The following is a 17450-nucleotide window of genomic DNA, read 5'->3' on the forward strand; positions in this document are numbered from 1 at the left end:
GCGTTGTTCCTTCGAGCTGTTTTCTCAATTTCTGGATCAAATTGTAGTTGTTCTTTGGAAATGGTACCTCGCATAAACAAAATTCAAAAAGACTATACCAAGTGGTTAGCAACAAAAGGGATAATAAATGATATATGTGTATGTATGTACAAGAAAGAATTTTGTGCAAAATTGCTTAAAATGACAAAATTGTTTCGATACTTATGACATTATTTCGCTACTCCCCGGCAGCGGCGCCATTTTGATGAAGGATTTTTACCTCTCATAAAACTATTTACACGTAAGTATAATAGGATCGTGTCCACAGGGAGTTGCGTATTTCATAAGCATTTTCACAATATTTGTCACGTTAAGTGTTTGGGTATAAATTGTTTGTTTGTGTAAAACTATTTTCCTAATAGACATAAAAGTAAAACGAGAAGAGATAGGGCTATTCCGCTTGCGGTCAGAGACATCAACCAAGCGTAACAGCTGCAATCTCTCGATCAATTAACGGATTCTAGCCTTTTAAACCATATTATCACAATCACTCGACAATATCATTCGTGTCCAAATGATATCGTTATTTCTAAGGGATCGTTTAAACATCGATTTCCCAAACATTTAAACGATCACAAAGTCGATTGGATAGTTTAATCGACGATTTCCCAACCGATTAAATTACCCAAAAGCATTAAGTCCTAGATTAAAAGTGATTATCAAATATTAACATCCATGTCTAGAGTGATAACTTAAGATAGATTGTTATTCTATTTCTAGATTCAAAAGTATGTGTCCATATCATTTTGAATCTCAATAAAACAATAAAAGCAAGAATAACAACAATATTGAATAAATAAGCTAGAACCATATATTAAAAGATCAAAAGATTACATAATAGCTTGTTTGAATACCTCAAAACTACAAGAGTAGATGTAGCTACATATGTCTATGATAGCTTTGCAAAGGATGAAGAAAGGGTGAAGATTCCATGACAAGATCCATGATGTCTCAACAAATCTTGGCTTGAATCTACTCCTAACTACCTTGCTTTGTGTTTCTCTCTCTAGAAAAGCCCTAGTCTCTCTCTAAAACCAGAAAAATATGAATAAAAATGTAATAATCATCTTTGGAAAGAGAAGAGAAAACTATTTATATGGGCTGACTGCGTGCCAGTTCGCTTAAGCGAAGAAGAGTTTGCTTAAGCGAACAACCAGGAAATCTCCAGTTGACCATTGAGGTGCTGCCACGTGGTCCCTATCCTCTGAAGTTGGATGAACTTCGCTTAAGCGACGCATAAGCGAACATGTGAGCGAACTTTCCTGGAGCTCACTGGAACTTGGTCGCTTAAGCGAACCATGGTTCACTTAAGCGAACTGACCTTTCTTCATGAGCGAACTGGAAGCGTGCTTGTAAGCGAACAGAACGGTTGCTCTCTGTAACTGGTTCGCTTAAGCGAACGACCCTTGGTTCAGGAGCTTCCTTCTTTTCGTCCTTGCTTGTCGTTTCCTGCATAAATGGGGTAGAATCAGGCATGTAAAGCATAAATGGTAAAATTGCACTCAAATGGTAGCTTTTCCTTAGATAACTTGCAAAACAAGTCACTAATTTGCCTAAGTTAACACATGAAATATGTTACTTTTGAGCACTTATCAAAGATAAAGATCGAATGACATCTCGTTATCTGACAACACAGGGGACGACACTTCTGACAAGAAAAAGATTGGGTGACATCTCGTTATCTGACAAAGCAGGAGACAACACTTTTGTGAGAGTAAAAATTGGTTGACATCTCGTTTTCTGACAAAGCAGGGGATGGCACCTTTGTGAGATACAATTGAAATAAGACATTGGGTGATAATGCAACCATGTATGATATTTGTATGCGTGCTATATATGCATGAATGGAGGAATGCATGAATATGTATGAAACTTATATGACAGTATAGCGGTAAGACCTATGAGACAAGATTGGGCAGGTAAAACAGAAGTGGCCCGACATCACATTACAAACAGTCAACAATCTTCAATGGGGATAACATTACTGGAGATGAATCGAATCATTGTCGGGGTAAAGCCCGTTAATCAAACCATTGAAAGGGAAAAGCCCAATAATCAAACCACTTGCAGAAGTCGTCATTCATCAAACCATAGGCTAAAGTCGCCATTCATCAAACCACTAGAGGGGTAACAACCCATGTTTTGGCAGAAGTCGCCATTCATCAAACCACAGGCAGAAGTCGCAATTTCTCGGGATAAAACCCATAAATCAATCAATCTGGCAGAAGTCTCCATTTGTATACCAGCACAAAGTGCATTCTTCCATTTGGCCCACTTGAATTGTGATGCCTCTGTCTTTTCATTCATTTTTTCATTGATATTTTTTGTTTTGAGTCCCTAACTTTTGCCTGGACCACCCATTCGGGTTTTCAGTCCACCAAGAATAAATCTTTTTTGTATGACCCTAATTTTTGCCTGGACCGCCCTTTCGGGTTTTTAGTCCACCGGGACGCTCATTTTTTGCTTAAGCCGCCCTTTCGGGTTTTCGACTTAGCGAGTTTTCTTTTATTGTATTCTTTTTCTTCTTCCTTTTTTTTATGACAGAGGTCATCTCACAGCCTTTGGTCATGCTTACCTTGCAGAGTTTAACTGTCCTTGAGACGGAGGTTGAGGTATGTTTCCCCTACTCATAAGTTCAAAGAAAATGTACCTGTTGTTTATGCTTTTCAAAAGACATGAAAAAGTTTTAAATTTTCTTTTTTTGCTTTACATATTAACATCAAAAATAGAAGAAAATTTGCAAAATAAGATAAATGAGAATTTCAAATAAATGAGCATAGGCTCAAATTAATGTAAATGGAGTGGTGGCCTGCCAAAGGCGTGGCTCCACGGATTTTAAAAAGTTTGGAAAATGGTAATTATATGGAAAAGGTACATTGAACACAATAACCATTGTTTCCCTACCAATTTTGAATTCCACTGTTCTGAATCTTTGATTTGCAGACGCTTCAGATCGAAAGCCCTTTAACAACTAAGATACCTCAGATGAATCATATCTGATTTGATACAATTACCTCGCCATGAGTCGGACGTCTTTTGACGTGTAACACCCCGTTACCCAAAATCAATTTAATAATAAATAAACATGCATCAGAGTAATTCCCAAACGGGCATGTCACACTACATTTTCATTCTTAAATAGAATATAAAATCTATTTAATAAACATCCTTCAAGATCATCATTAATTTTGCAGCGGAATGTTTGCATCAAAACAACAACAAGAACTGTTTAAACCTCCATAATTAAATCTTGGCATAAAAGCCTTATCAACATAAATTCAACAACAATAGGGCTACATCAGCAATATCCAAAATTTGATACATAGGAATGAAAGTAAGCATTAAAATCCCATCCCACGTATCAGAGCCCTAGACACTTGAGCCACCACCTACTACTCAGGATCACCTGCAAGTTACCCATAGGAAGGGCACCATTTTCAAGCAGAAGGGGTGAGATTCACAACAATAAATATAGATAAATAATTCATCAATTTGAATCTAACACCCTATCATAATAATTCATCAACATATATAAACATCATCATTTTCAACATCAACAACAAACGGTAATTAAAACCAACAACTTCAACTCATGCAACACTCGACACCTCCACTAAGACTCCTCTACAAATGCATGTGGTACCATAATCAGGGCTGGAGCCCTCACTGCTAATTGAATGGTTAAAGCATTCATTTTCAGGACATAAGTCCTCACCGCTAAACACCGCTTTTGAACAACAAGTGTTCCACCGCTTTGAACGATAAGGCGTTCCAGGGCCGGAGCCCTCCCGCTTTTGTGCTTATGCAACTGACTCCACTTGTTTATATCTACATACAACTCCAACAAATGCATATGTACTTATATGACTTACCACTCCATAATGCAACATCATGTATGACTTAATTAAATAGAAACATACATCACAATCAATAACAAATCATTATAATCAACCAATCCTCCCAGAAAAATACACCATTTATAATAGTCATACTTAGACGTCAATATCAATCAACATTCATCAAAACAGAACCAACAACTCAAATACTGGGCAACTCGCCTCGCGAGTACTTCTACTCGCTATGGCGAGCACAAGAAAAAGGCTGCTCGCCGTGGCGAACTCAGGGCGAACTCAAAACAGGTGCTCTCGGGAGTTTTGACATTTTTCTCACTAAATCTTCATTTTTAGGTTCCCTATTCATCTTTTTAATCTGAAAATTGTCCCAGACCTCTCTAAAAACATCTAGGCACTCAAAACTATCCAAATTACACCTTATAACAACAATCTGAAAATTCAGTTTTTCTCACAGGGACTCGCCATGGCGAGTTGTCTTGCTCGCGAGGCGAGATATGAAGTTGCTCACTCGCTAAGGCGAGCACAGGCTACTCGCGAGGCGAGCGATGAACTTCTGTACGGGCAGAATGCAGGTTTTTCCCAAAAATCCCATTTTCCTCAAATTCACTCCCCAAATTAGTTTACAGATGCTAAATTAAGTGTTATATGCAACCAGAACCTAATTCTAACATCATAACCACAATCTCTACTCTCAAAACCCACTAATTCAACATAAACCTAAAATTCCCAATTTCTACCAAAACCTGTTAAACTCAAAATTAGAATTCAATAACTATACTACTGAAGCAAACCTCACCCTTACCTTAGATTTGCAGAAAGAAATGCACAGCAAAAATCGGTTCCTAGGCTCTTCTCCCTTGTTCTTGGTTTTCTCTTTCAAAACTTGTTTCACGTAAAACGTTTCTCTGACTATTTCTTTTCTTAACTTCCCTATATTTCATTAACTCCCCTTAATTCTAATAAATTCTAATTAACTCCTCAACCTCCAAAATAATATTAAATTCCCAATTATTATTATTATTATTATTATTATTATTATTATTATCATTATAAAAATAAACTATATAAAAAAATATAACACACCACATAAATCACAAATATTAATTAAAATGATTTAAAAGACTCTAAATAACTCCAAAATACATAAAATGACGACTAGGGCGTTACATGACGGCTGGAATGCCCCAAGTGATTCATGTCCGACCAGATGCAGTTACTTTGTTATAATCCTTATATTTTGCATAGATCGCCCTTGCGGGTTTCAACGTATCAAGATAATCATTTTTTTTTTTTATCATTTTTTTATCTAAATTTTGCCCCTGTTGAAGCGTGTACTCAAGTGCAATTCCCATACAAGCCAAATGATAGCAACTCGTGCCAATCTTTGAGTGCCGTCTTCTGGGCAGACTTTTTGATATTCTTTGTAGATTTGGATTCCAAGAGTCATGGATGAACCCCGCGTTTGCGAAGTCCATCTCTAAACAGAAATTTTCAAGAGACATCTCGTAATCCATATTCAAAAGTCGGAAGGAGACTCTATGGTCGGGGTTATCAAAGTTCACTTTATCCTTCGTAAATTCAATAGAACTTAAGAATTCATAGGTGAAATTTTCAAAACCTTTCATAGGTCTAAGCATGTCAACCCAACCTAAATTTCCTAGTAAGCTAAACACATTATCCCTTAGTCCTAGCACACTCAAAGTATAAGGATCTGGATATCGACAAGGGTGCAAAGGTTTAGAGAGAAGAGTTTTATACTTGTCCCTTTGCTTGGTGTCCTTGAAGATTATGCCATGATTCTTGGCTTGCGTTTTCTTCTTTGATTGTGGTCCTCCGGAAGAGCTTGCTCCACCTTTCCTAGATGCCATTATCCTTAACCTTGGTTGACCTTTTGTGTTTTGGGTGAATGTTGGGTTTTGGGAAATGTTTTTGGTGGAAAAAGTTGGTTGGGTGAATTGGTGAAGAATTTGTGGGTTTCTTAGTTGGTTGAATGGGGGCTACGAATTTGATGATTTTTGGTTGGGATGGAGGAAAGTTGTTTTTGATGGAAGGGTTATGATTGAAATGTGGATTGTGGTTGATGGGGTGAAGAAATTTTGAGAATTGGTGAAGTTTTGGTGGAGATACGGAGTTTGTAAGGTTTTGTGGTTATGGAGGTTTTAGATAAAAATGGGAGGATGAGAGATGTTAGTGGTTGAGAATGGGGGATGAAGAAGATGAAAAGTTAGATAAAACTGAACCTGGGATCGGGCACGGCCGTGCCAACCTTAGCACGGGCCGTGCCAACTTTCTGGATTGTGGTTTAGTTTCTGGGAAGCAAGGTCTGGCACGGCCATGCCAAGGTTCTGGATGGATTAGCTTCAAAAAAATTTCGTTTTCTCGAATCATACTTGGACAGTTACCTACAAAAACAAAATAAAAACAAAACAACAAAACAAAAGCAGTTAAATGCGTGGGTTGCCTCCCACGAAGCGCTTCTTTATAGTCATTAGCTTGACGTTATAAGAAAGTGTCCTTAGAAGGGATCAAAGAGGTCATATTGTGGAGATGATGCTAATGAGCGTTTTTTCACATCATGACCTTTAATCACGTTACAAGAATAGAGAGCGGGACCTTTCATATAATTCTCCAACTCAAATCCTATCAACTCATTACTCACTTGAAAAACAATCCTACCATTCTGAACATCTACTATAGCACCCGCAGTGGCGAGAAAGGGTCGTCCTAAGATTATAGGGCACTCACTGTCCTCATCTATGTCAAGCACCATGAAATCAGTTGGGATGTCTATCCCTTCTATTTTAACGGGGATGTCCTCGATATATCCGACAGGTTGGATATCAGAACGATCGGCTAACTTCAATGTTGTTTCGGTAGGCTTTAACTCTCCCAACCCCAGCCTTGTAAAGAGGGGTAAGGGCAACAGACTAACACTTGCTCCTAAATCGCATAAGGCTCGGTTTAAGGTTTCACTCCCTATCATACAAGGGATGGTAAAACTTCCTGGATCTCTAAGCTTTGTAGGTGGCTTCTTGATGATTGCACTATTTTCCCTTGTCAAAGCTATTGTTTCATTATGATCTATAGCCTTTTTCTTTGAAAAAATTTCTTTTAAAAACTTGGCGTATAGAGGCATACGAGACAAAGCTTCAACATAGGGAATCTTAATGCAAATCTATTGAAGTATGTTTAAGAATTTAGTGAATTGAGCCTCCAATTTGAGCTTAGTAAGCCTTAATGGTGTAAGGGCTTTGTTCTTATCAAGCCGTTTCTCACTTTCTATCACACCTTTCTTACTTAGACACCTAACACTCTCCCTCTTGACACTTTTGGCTTTAGTAACGGTCTCTTCTAGCTTACTACCCCCAAGAAAAATAGCGTTGACATGAGCTTTGGGGTTTGTTTCAGGTTGACCAGGAAAGACTCCGGTGTTTGAGAAGAGGTGGCCACTTGTTGGGCCACTTGGGAGATTTGGGTCTCAAGCATTTTGGTGTGTGTGGCGATAGAATCAACCTTGGTATTGAGTTTGGAGAGAGAGTCGTTCAGAAATCCTATTTGGTTTTTCAGTTCTTGAAGTTGTTTGTTTTGATTCAACATGCAATTTTCCAGCAAAATCTCCAAACTTGATTTCCGAGCCACTCTCTGGTTGTTTGTATAGCCAGGTGGTGCTGTTTGTCCATAGGTGGTGCTGTTTGTCATTAGAGCTCCACCTGCAGCTGCATCAACAGACATCTTAGTGGTATATGACAAGCCATTATAAAGCGTGTGGACTATAAGCCACTTCTCTAGGCCATGGTGGGGACAAAGTCTAAGCATTTCCTTGAAACGCTCCCACGCCTCATAGAGAGACTCCCCATCTTTTTGATTAAAACGCGTGATTTGATCTCCAAGTTTAGCGGTTTTAGATGGGGGAAAAAATCGGGCAAGGAATGCTCGCCTCATATCGTCCTATGAAGTGATGGAACCGACTTCTAGGGAATAGAACCAAGCGCTAGCTCTATCCCTTAAGGAGAAGGGAAAGAGATGAAGTCTTACGGCTTCTTCGTTCTCTTTTATGGTGCCACTGAGTCTAAGGAAGGAAGAAATATGGAGATTTGGATCCTCAGTGGGTGATCCAGAAAACTAATTTTGCTACACTAAATGGAGTAGTGCAGGCTTGATCTCGAAGTTATTACCCTCAACCGTTGGGTACACGATAATAGCTTGTGGCTCTTCCGTTGAAGGAGTAGCATACTCTTTGAGAGTGCGTTCAGCCATAGCAGTATTATTTTGTGCCTCTCTCTTTTTCTTATGCAAAAACCTTTCGATCTCAGGAATAAATTCTCCGAGACTTTTACTTCTTCGCATAAGAAACCGAGAACCCAAGAAGTTAGTGGTAATACAAAAGAAAAGGAAAAAGAATAGAAGAAAAAAAAGGAAGAGAAGAGAGTTCTAATCACAAAGAAAGAGTTAATCAAATTAGTTTACTCCCCGGCAGCGGCGCCAAAAACTTGATGAGATAAAACCGCAAGTGCACGGTCTTACCGAAGTAGTAAAAAGAGTATCGTTCCGACAGGGAGTAGTTCAATTCAATTAACCTTTGGAAATGATTAGAAGAGAAGAGAATTATAAGTTGGGGGTTTTCAAGCGTTGAAAATTAATAATATAAAAAGAGCCTTGGGATCGTTGGTTTCATCTAAATTACAAGTCCTTCTCAAACCAAAACTATAAGCTTATAATGTTATGTTAGACCTAATTTCTCAAGACAGATTCTCTTATGTTCCTCTAACAACCAAGCCTATTCCGCTGACTTGATTGTTATTAGTTTCCTTGAAGATCGAAACTATATGTCTCAAAGATTGCAAAGCCTATTTCGCTGACCTTGCAATCCTTGTCTGAATTCACTTGTTCGAATATCAAAGCTCCACTTTTGTTTTATGAATTGATATTTGGAATAATGGATAAACAATTATCAAACCCTCCACTTTTGTTTCCACAGTTTGATAATGGTTGATCCATGTTAAAGCGGTGAATTCAGATAAGAAATTAGGGTTACATAAGATTAAGGCTTAGAGCTTGGTTTGATTAGGATTATGTCATTTAGACTTATCCAACAATCCCAAGACAAGGAGAAGTCTACTCACTCATGTTCATTGTAGACATGGGGGAGAAGAGAGAAAGCATAAAGGTAAATGACAAGAAAATAAAGGAAAAGAAAAGAACTTTAATTAGAAAAGCAATTGTCACTTATTGTATTCCAAGTAAAGATGAATATTTGTGATGGATGGCTACTCTATTTATAGCATTTGTTCGACTTAAAATCTAAGCTATTACATTCGGGCTAAAAATAGAGTAGCTTAAAATCTAAGCAAAAGCAGCAAAAGTGACTCTGGAGGGTGGCACGGCCGTGCCAAGCTTCTGACTTGGGGGAGACATATTTTTGTCTCTCAATCTTCATATTTTTGCACCCAATCGGCTCCAAGTCCCTTTCTTTTTCTCCAAGACTCAATCCATCCAATATTCATTCCTGAAATATAATAAAATGCAATTTAAAGTAAACTATCCTAAAAAGGAAATAATACTAATATAAAATCAAATAAAATCTAAATAAAACTAAACTAAAAAGCATATTAAAATAGTCAATAAATGACTCATCAATTATTGATATAAACATTATCATTATGCAGATATGTGGAAATGATTTAAAGAAAAAGATTTTTTTTTGGTTTTTTGTATTACCATTTTTCTAGAAAAAGCACAAAATAAAAACAAAGTCGGGATCAAAGCGACTTTTTAATTAATGATGAAAAGACACAAAGCAAAAAAGCCCTAAACAAGTTCACTTCAGTCTCGGGTGGGACGAAAGGATTTTTTATTTTTTATTTTAAAAACATAAAGCAAGAAACAAACATATTAATTGAACAAATGAGTAATAGAAATAAACATCAGCAACGACCCAATTACAACTAAACATTCCATGTGCCAACATTAGATACCAAGATCCGATAGCGGATTAACTTGCATGTCAGAGTCCAAACTTAGAAAGGCAGGAGATCAGCTTCAAATAAATCTTGGACTGCATTCTTGAAAGCGTAACAACGTTCAATGTCATGACCTAGTGCCCCTTGATGGAAGACATATGAGAGATCGGGTCTAAACCGTGCACGCAATTTTTTAGGCATTGGAGGAGGTAGTATAGTTTGGAGGAGGTTCCTCGTAAGCATATCAGGAAACAACTCCGCATATTTTATTGGAATTGGATCAAATTTAGTTCTTGGAGCCTGTTGTCGAGGTTGTTGCTGATACTGTTGTTGATATGGTTGAAACTGAGGTTGCTATTTAAGAGAAAACAATTACTTCAGAAGTAGTAGTCATGTATAAATATCAGAGCTATTCAAGAAGTTCAGAAGTATTTAAAATAAACAAAACAATGAAAAGTACAAATTGAGAGATAAAACTAAACAAGCTTAAAAGTAGGTGTGCAACTAAGGTTGGGCTTGTTTTTGCATCAACTCCATCAATTGTTGCATCATCTTCTCTTGTCTCTCTGCCTGTCTATTCATGTCTTGTATGAACTCTTCATTAATTCGCATCTGATTTTCTTCTTTGACCCTTGCTTCCTCTAGTTTAGCATCTGATGACATCTGCTACTTCAGCAAGAGCATCTTCTGATGTAGAAGTTCCTTTTTCAACTGCTTCTTTTCCCTTTCAAGTTCTGCATTCCTTTGCAGAAGCTCTATTTCTGTGGAAGTAGATTTGATGTTGATCTTCTAGAGAAAGGTTAAATCCAATTCTCTTGGATGCACTCTTACTGGAATGAAATCTGTGGGATTTCTTTCTCTTAGGCATGGAGGAGATTGCACCCAAGTTCTTAACACTTTAACCTTTTTCAGATCCTCGTCAATCTCTTTGAGCCAGTTCTGGAATTTCATCTAATTTTCATCTTGAGCTTCAATGCAAGTCTTCTGAAGTGCAGACATGACAAAATCAATCCTCTCCTTCAGTCTGTTCCATTGTTGTTCATAATTATCCTTATGAATCAGCTCTTCTCTGTCCTTGATCAAGGTAGTCAGTTTCTTATAGATGTTTTCACACACATCTAACAATAGTGTAGAATCAAGGAAGATGGTTGGTGGAGAAGGTATTTTGGATTATTTTCTGGTTGGGGCTATAGGTTCAATGGCTAATGAAGTTAAAGGTTGACTGTTTGTAGAGATTGGATTTTGAGTGTTTAGAGTTGCTTGATCAGAAGCACAATCCATGATTACATCAGAAGAAGAGTTGTTAGGCTCTCCCTCAACATCAGAGGCATCTGATGTGATCATAGGATCTGATTCAGGTTCGGGTTGATTGATAATTGGTGATGAAGGTGGTTGTTGTTCAGAGACAAGTGGTTCAAAAACAACTTGTTCAGGAACAATGTGTTCAGGAACAGTTTGCTCATTTATAGTTTCAGTTTGATGATGTTGTTGTTGTTGTTGGGGTCTTCTGAAGTAACTTCTTCTGAAGCTACCTCAGAGGCTCTTTGTGGTTCTCGGGTGGTTTATGGTTGAATCACATTTAAGGGTTGGATAAATGGTGGTTGGAGGGGATGGTTAAGAGGTAGTCTGTTACACATGTCTATCCTCATTTGAGATAAGGCACCAATCCTTTCATCTGGACCAGGAACCATAGGCTCATAGGTTGTTGAGGTTTCAGGCTTTTTGTGAGTTTTAGTTGATGATGAAAGGTCTTTATAGACTTCAGTTAAGAACCTTTCATCTAGGTCTAATGGGGATGAGGTTGAAGTTGATTCAGAAGAGTTAGAGGTGGTTGAGTCAGATTCTACATGTATAATGTCGTCAGAGTGAGGAGAAGTTAAATTACCTGGCTGACTATCTGATAAGGTTGCTTCTGAGGAAACAACAGCAGAGTTCAGAAGCTATTAGCTCTTGAACTTCCTCAGACGCCTTCATCATTGGCTCAGCAGCTTCACCAACATTTTCATTAACAATGCTGGATGCAGGAATATCTATTTGCTTGACAATCTCCAGGGCCTTCTGGAGTGCAGCAACATCTTTTGCTTGCTTATTCCTCATCTCTCTAGTGACTAGCTCAGATGCAGCCACTTCTTTCTCTTGTTCCTCAGGTGCTGATGTTGCCATCCTGAGCTTTCTGATAGCATGCTTCTTCTTTTTATTGGGAATAGCCGGTTGATCAGAACCATCTTGAGAAGTTGCAACATTTTTGCTTCTTCTGGTCCTCTTGGTCAGAATCTCTTCAGCATTGAGATCTTGAGCTTCTTCTTGAATAGTTGGCAGTTCAGAAGTAGCCAACTGTTCAGAGGCATTCCTCTTCCTTTCCTTGGTCTTCTTAGAGGGTTGCTCAGAACCTTCCTCTAAGTAGACTTCCTTGCTGAGAGGTTTCCTCTTGGTCTTCCTGCTCTTGACCACAGGCAGGACACCTCCATACATTTCATCAGGCACATCCTTCAAACTAATTCTAGTTCCATATGTTTCATAGTGATCCCTGATGAAGTGCATCTGAACTTCCAATGCATCCTTTTTGCAGATTGGAGGGAAGTCCTTCATGAGTGCTGAGACTGAATCAGACTCCTTCATATATGTGCTCAGTCTCTTGTAGTCATCCTTGCCAATTACCTTCATGTGCTTCAGGGTACCACCATTGATGATTTTCCCTGTTTCTGTTCCAAGTTGAGTATCATTGAAGAAGTTCACATTGATTAGAGCTTTTATGATACCACCTTGATAGAAATTTTCAGACAAGAGTCTCCCATAAGGTACCCAACATCTGTTTTTGATTTGACTCTCCCTCAGTTGTTGAGTCATGTGCTGGAACATATACTTTGGCACATTTGCATATTCTCTTCTGATGAACAGATGAAGGAATATCCTGTGCTCTAGTGAGGGTTGATCACTGCTACCATCTTTTGGTAACAGGTTTGCATTTTGAATCTTCAACAACATTCTTTTCTCTACATCTAGCTCAGAAAACACCCCTTTGACGTTGTTGTTGAAGATTGTTTGGTTAACAATCTCATTCCAAGGGCTTTGCTTTGGATTTTGTATTCCACCTTTGTATGTTCCATGTGCTGGCCTTCTGAGCACATAGGCAATCACTCGTTCTGATATATGGATTGGAATCCCCATGATGCTGGACCTGATCTCTGTTTGCACAAAGGGTTCCAAACCCATTTCCTCTCTTGTTTTCCCTTCCAATTCTGGATAAAGCAGAACTTTCTCATCTTCTTCAAGCTTGGCTGCAGCTCTGTCGTATATGCTTGCCCTTACCCAGAAGTGACGAACTAGGGTCTGGTAAGTTGGTCCATTTAGAAATTTGAAGTATTCTACTAAGCCTTGTGCTTCGTAGTACTTGCTGATGTCACATCCATGAAAGGCTAATGATTTGAAATCAAGTGGATTTCCTGTTTGAACCTTCAGATCCCATTCCTCTAAGGACATAGTTCTTCCTTTGATTTCATACGCAGGCGTTTCTGGTTGTTGCATGTTTGACGATGAACCAGGAACAGAACTTGATGATGCCATTGATGATGGAGCTGATTTTTGGGTTTCTAGGTTTTGAGAAGATGAATGCGCTTACTTCGCAAGAACAGTTTGAGAATACGTAAGTGTAGGTTGTGAAGTGAGTGGTGTGTGTTTTGTCTAAGTGTTTTTAGTAAAAATGTTTGCAATTCAGAAGGGGACAAACAAACACAGCATTAATGACAAATTAGGGGCGCGTGAAAGTATGTTTAAAGCTTTAAAAATCGTCATTGCCCTCTAAAGTCATACACCAATATAAATAGGCCACGTCAGAGCCGTTTCAGACAAACTGCTTAGTTAGTGGGATAGGTGTTACTGAAGAGTAACTTCCAACGTTTCCACTAATACTACTTGTTCAGAAGCAAAAACTTCAACTTCTGAAGTTCAATTGCTGACGTCATCTTCAAAAGCACATTTTCCTCAGAATCTCAGTTAAGAGCTTCTGAAGGACCATAACTTTTGAACAGACCTCAGAACTTAACTTTTAATTCAGGAGCAAGCAAGCTTTAATCAGACACAAAGTGCATGTTCAAATTTTTCTTAATAAAATCAAATCTTTTAACAGATAAAGGCTTAGTAAATATATCAGCCCATTGATGCTCAGTATCAATGAATTGTATATCTAAAACTCCTTTTTGAACATAATCTCTGATAAAATGGTGTTTGATTTCAATATGCTTGGCTCTTGAATGTAAAATTGGATTCTTTGATAAACAAATAGCAGCAGTATTATCACAATAAATGGGAATACTGTTAGCATTTATATGATAGTCCTCCAACTAATGTTTCATCCAAAATAGTTGTGTACAACAACTTGCAGCTGAAATGTACTCTGCTTCTGCTGTAGACATAGAAATTGTTGCTTGTCTTTTGCTAGCCTAGGATATCAGATTCTCTCTCAGGAACTGACAGTTTCCATTGGTTGATTTTCTTTCAATCCTGTCACCAGCATAATAAGCATCACAGAATCCAACCAACTGATAATCTAGGGATTTCCTATAAAGGAGTCCAAGATTAGCTGTTCCCTTCAGATACCTGAAGATTCTCTTAACAACAGTTAAAGGAGATTCTCTAGGATCTGACTGAAATCTTGCACACAAGCATACACTAAATAAGATATCTGGTCTAGATGCAGTGAGGTATAACAAAGAACCAATCATACCTCTATACAGCTTCTGATCTACTTTTGTTCCAGTATCTTCTTTGCTTAAGGTGCAGGTTGGATGCATTCGAGTGTTCATCACTTTACAATCTTCTAGCTTGAACTTCTTCAGAAGCTCCTTTGTATATTTTGTTTGATGAACATATACTCCATCTATGCTTTGATTAATTTGAATTCCAAGAAAGAACTTTAATTCACCCATCATGCTTATTTCAAATTCATCCTGCATTAACTTAGAGAATTCCTTGCAAAAAGATGCATTAGTAGAACCAAATATTATATCATCAACATATATTTGCACAACCAGAATGTCTTTCTTAAGAGTCCTTCTGAAGAGTGTTGTATCAACATGTTCTCTCTTAAAATCATTATTAATTAAGAAATTACTTAGTCTATTATACCAAGCTCTAGGAGCTTGTTTCAAGCCATATAGTGATTTCTTAAGTTTTATAAACATGGTCAAGATGCTTAAGATCCACAAAACTAGGAGGTTGTTTGACATACACTTCTTCTTCAATGACACCATTAAGAAATGCACTCTTAACATCCATTTGATATAATATTATGCCATGATTAATTGCATAGGATAGAAGTGTCTTCAGTAATTTGTATCTCTGCAAAACTTTCATCTTGCTCTGGAGTTTCACTTCCAGTCTCTTTGTCATCAAATTTAACGTGCATTGATTCTTCAACACAGAGTGTCTCTGAATTATACACTTTGTATGCCTTTGACCTTTCAGAGTAACCTAGAAAGATTCCTCTTTGGGCCTTGGCATCAAATTTCTTTAGGTAGAGCTTATTATTCAGAATGTAACCAGTACATCCAAATTGATGAAAGTAAGAGATATTGGGTCTTCTTCCCTTAAAGAGCTCATATGCTGTTTTCTCCAAGATAGGTCTGATATATATTCTATTTTGGACATAACATGTTGTATTCACTGCTTCTGCCTAGAAATGTTTAGCCAAATTGTTTTCATGGATCATGGTTCTAGCCATTTCTTGTAAAGTTCTATTCTTTCTTTCTACAACCCCATTTTGTTGTGGAGTTCTAGGAGAAGAGAATTCATGGAGAATTCCATGTTTTTCACAAAAAAGTTCAAATGACTCATTTTCAAATTCACCACCATGATTACTTCTGACTTTTAGAATTTTCATTTCCTTTTCAGATTGTATTTGAGTGCAGAAGCTATTAAATACATCATATGCATTATCTTTGCTCTTTATGAATTTTACCCAAGTCCATCTGCTGTAATCATCAACAATGACAAACCATATTTACTTCCATATAAGGATGCAGTGTTAACTGGTCCAAACAAATCAATATGAAGTAGTTCTAATGGTCTGGAGGTTGAAACAATGTCTTTTGTTTTAAAAGAAGATTTTAGAATCTTTCCTTTCTGGCATGCACCACAAAGTGCATCTGAATGATAATTAATGTTAGGCAGCCCTTTAACTAGTTGTAACTTGCTAAGCTTAGAGATTAACCTCCAGTTAGCATGTCCCAACCTTCTGTGCCACATCCATTTCTTATCATTCACTAATAGGAGGCAAACTATCTTCTGATCAGCCAGTTCAGAAAAATTGATTTTGTAGACATTTCCAACTCTCTTTCCACTGAATATTATGGATTTGTCATTCTTTTTTATTACGGTTGTGCTCGCGATTTTCGGATATCAAACCATTGATTTGATTTGAATCGTCGATCTTTGAACTCTCGATTTTTATTCTTGGGAAGGGAAAAAATGAGTAAAAACCCTTATCGAGACTTGGATTCGGGGGTTGGTTACGCGAAGGGAAGGTGCTAGCATCCTAAGCGTCTATGGTATTCCATAGGAACCTCTTACCTAGATTATCTTGTGCTAAACTACTTGTTTATTTGAAAAATTATTGCCTAATGTCTAAGTGAAAGAATGGAGGGAGAAGAAGTATGCTTTTGGTTATTTTTATTTGATTTGGAAGGACAAGTCCTCTGCCTACGTACCCTTTTGGGAAAGGGATCAAAACCGACGTAGTTCCACTCAAAAATTTCTTTGGTGGGTTAGGTTGATTTTACGATTTTTTTGAAATAGGTTTTAAGAAGAGAAAGAGGCCTCAAGGCATGAGATAAAAGAAATGAGTGAGGTTACTTGATTTTAAATTTTGAAAATGATTGAAGTTGAATTAAAATTGATTGAGAGTTTGATTAAGAAAATAAAGAAAAAAAGTTATTAAGAAAATGATTTTTGAAGTTTTGCATATTTGACTTTTTGAGAAAAATGATTTTTTTCTAAACTAACGGTGAAAACTAACGTAACGTCGTAAAAAATTAACGGAAAGCGGTAAATAAAATGTGGTAGTGTCGGTGCATGCGTCGGTGCTTGTGTTACCTACATTATTACATCAATTCCTAAATACAACCCTAAGGCCTTTATGCCAAAATAAAATGCGAGAAATAAAATTACATCAATTCCCTATTTATACATACTAAGTAAATGACAAAATAAAATGATGAGAAAATTAAATGTGCATGCTATGATTCAAGACAAAAATTAAATGGTTAGTAATCACAAGAAATATTATGGTGAATGAGACATAAGAAATAATAAGCAAGAATTAAGACAAATAAAAATTAAGATCATCATATAAGAGATAAACAAAAAAATAAAAGGAAACAAATAGGATGGATTTTTAAAATTAGAGGAAATTAAAATGGTGAAAAAAATATTTTTGGAATTTTTTTAGACACAAAATGTCAAAAAAAGTGTAAAAAACAGTATTTAAAAATAAAGATAATTAAAAATAAGGAATAAAAAATATTGGCTCAGCAGGATTAATTCTGGACCATTGGATTAAATCAATAGTCCAGATTCATTCACTGGATTCATCACAGCCATT

The 17450-nt window shown here is 37.2% G+C and overlaps 1 non-coding gene across 1 annotated transcript; it reads left to right on the plus strand.

Moving 5' to 3' along the window:
- The first annotated feature begins 7680 nt into the window (after window positions 1–7680).
- LOC120577974 (small nucleolar RNA R71) lies at window positions 7681–7787 on the plus strand. Its single transcript, XR_005643950.1, has one exon. It is a non-coding gene; the product is annotated as a small nucleolar RNA R71 (small nucleolar RNA).
- The last annotated feature ends 9663 nt before the right edge of the window (window positions 7788–17450 follow it).

The sequence above is a fragment of the Medicago truncatula genome, chromosome 1, assembly GCF_003473485.1.
Source record: "Medicago truncatula cultivar Jemalong A17 chromosome 1, MtrunA17r5.0-ANR, whole genome shotgun sequence".
In the NCBI taxonomy this organism is placed as follows: domain Eukaryota; kingdom Viridiplantae; phylum Streptophyta; class Magnoliopsida; order Fabales; family Fabaceae; genus Medicago; species Medicago truncatula.